Source organism: Pyricularia pennisetigena, chromosome 2 (assembly GCF_004337985.1).
Source record: "Pyricularia pennisetigena strain Br36 chromosome 2, whole genome shotgun sequence".
NCBI lineage: Eukaryota > Fungi > Ascomycota > Sordariomycetes > Magnaporthales > Pyriculariaceae > Pyricularia > Pyricularia pennisetigena.
Window position 1 is genome coordinate 7,275,462 of NC_043741.1, and position 2,748 is coordinate 7,278,209.

Below are 2,748 nucleotides of genomic sequence, written 5' to 3' on the forward strand. Positions count from 1 at the left end.
GTCCACTTCTGGGTCACCCACTGTAGTCTTTAATTACAAATTTTATTTGATTAAGAGAAATAATAGGAAAAGAATACCGATCTAGCATTTTTTTACATAAGAAAATCATAGAAGCGGGTATTATAGATCGGATCCCACGTGGGCGTTTGCTTATATATATAGTCCAACCCCTGTAGCTTTGGTTTATTTATCGTTTGAGAATGGTGAAAATATAAAAGCATATCGATTGTAAGTTTTGTCTAAAATCGTATATGCCTTATCTACCCGCTTATTTAACGGCTTATATGACACGTTCCAAATACCAAAGTTCATTCCTTTGTTATTTATACGTTTACGTCCCTCGACGTGCAAAGATTGTAATGTTACGATCAAGGTATCGGGTAACCTGTTCTTAGGGTAAAATACAATGGGTTAAAGCAACTGAACGTTTGGACTGGGTAACTGGGGTTCCTCAATAACTGGGGTGAAATTATAATCGATTCCTGGGTAAATAGTAAATTAATTACTGCTAAGTAATCCTAAACTAAATCCTATTTACATAGTAATAAACGTGTCCTTAAATAATCCGTTATCCTGGGTGTAATATATATAATATATTCCATAACCCGCATATTATTTGTTTTGCTATAATTAATATATAATATATTAATTATATCGTTTTTTTGGCGGTTACGTGGGGTTACGTAATTTTTTATATAATATTATTTCCTATCGGTCGGTATTTTTTTTGGTCGAATATCGTTAAAAGGGGTGTAACCCCGCCTAGCCTTATTAGTACCGACCCATTTTATTTGGTCGTAATATCAGGTCTTTTTTTCCTTAACCAAATTTTTTTGGCTTTTAAATAGTTTATATTCCTTTAATTTTTATTTTTATTTCCATATTCCTTTTTTACTAACTTTTTACGTTATATCCAATCGCGTAATTAAAATTCGTGGTCGCACGTCCACCGTTCGTCGCAACGATTTGTTTTTTATATTTTTTTTTTCGGCGGTTAAAATGCTTTTTTATTTTGCTTACGAATTGCAAAAAATCGCGAAATGCGCTATATCGCTTCGGGACTTTTTTCGTTATATCGAATATATTCGCTTAGGTCGTTCGCGATACGATATTATGGGTATTTCCCGAAAATAATTGTATAGGATCGCGGCCCAATATTTAAAATTTGAATTTAAATTGGAAAGGGCGGAGGATAAAGTTTTTCGATTGCGTAAATAAAAAGAAATATGATTTACAAAAATAATAAAGGCGGTTCGTCGTAATATCGATAATTTGGAGGAATTGGATCGAATCGAGCGTAAAAAAGTAAAATAAAAAAAACGGCGGCGATCGGCCGAAATTTTTTTTAAAATGTTTTTGGAATCGCTTTTTCCGGATTCTAATTTTGTTTGGGATTCTTTTTTCCCAATAGGTTTTTTAAATCCTTTTTTATTAAATAAAATAAATATTTTTACGCAATATTCGGTCGGTAGATTGTTTTATTCGTATATTTTAATTTATAATGTATATTAATTGTTTTTTTTTGTAAATTCGTTTAGTGGTATAGTTTCGAATCCTGGTCGATTTTTAATTTTGGGGAATAATAGGTGGTATTTTTTTGGGTCGTCCTTTTTTTTTAACAAATTTGCTCGTAAATCCAGTTTTTAATAATATTGGCGGAATAATTCCTGGCAATTTTGGAAATGGTTAAAAAATTCCCAAATACTTTTTTCGTATCCATAATTTTCCTATTTAATAAGGTATTTTGTTTTACCGTGGTTACGTTTATGGTCCAATATTCGTTCGACGTTATACGTTTTTTTTGCGTCGATTTCAATAGTTTTTTATATATTGGTACCGGGTAGTGCTGGTTCCAATAATAATACGTGGAACGTTAAATGGATTTTAATAATTTTTAATAATAATAATTTGTAATTGGTTTCGCTAATTTTTTTGTCGATTTTAAAAGGTCCAAATTGTTATAGGGTAAGCCAACGGCCTTGGGACCGTTAAATATCCTTGTTAGTATTATTACTAACGCTGGGGGAAAAGGGAGGAAAAGGTGTATGTCCGGGTCGTAGTAATATCCTTCCCTTTATATATTATCCCTAACCCGCTTTTATATCTTATTACGTAATACGTGCCTTAAACACGAATTTATAATATAACCCGCATTCGCCCGTTTTTTATCGGGTATAGTCCCTATTTGGAGGTATAGGGGCAACCCAACGGGCGCGTATCCTAATATAATTTACCCGTCCATTATTCCGGGCGGTATAAGCCCGTAATCGGGTTTTACCCTCCTATTTTCGGCCGTGGTTATATCGCGGGCTTTTTATCCCCGGTTCCGTTTACGGGCGGTTATCGTGGTTCGCCTTTTCCTAATTTTGGTTGGTATAAATCCGTAGTCGAATTTTGTTTTCCCGTTTTTGGTTGCGGTTATGTCGTGGTTTTTTTATCGTATTTACCGTTTGCGGGTAATTGTCGCGGTTTACTTTCCTTTTACTTTGGGCGGTATAAGGCCGTAATCGGGTTTTACCTTCCTGCTTTTAATTGCGGAAATATCGCGGTTTTTTTATCGTACCTGCCGTTTGCGGGTATTTATCGCGGTTCGCCTTCCTTTTACTTTAGGCGGTATAAGGCCGTAATCGGGTTTTACCCTCCTATTTTTGGTTGCGGTAATATCGCGGTTTTTTTATTGTATTTACCGTTTGCGGGTATTTGTCGCGGTTTACCTTTTTTTTTATTTTGGGCGGTGTAGGACCGTAA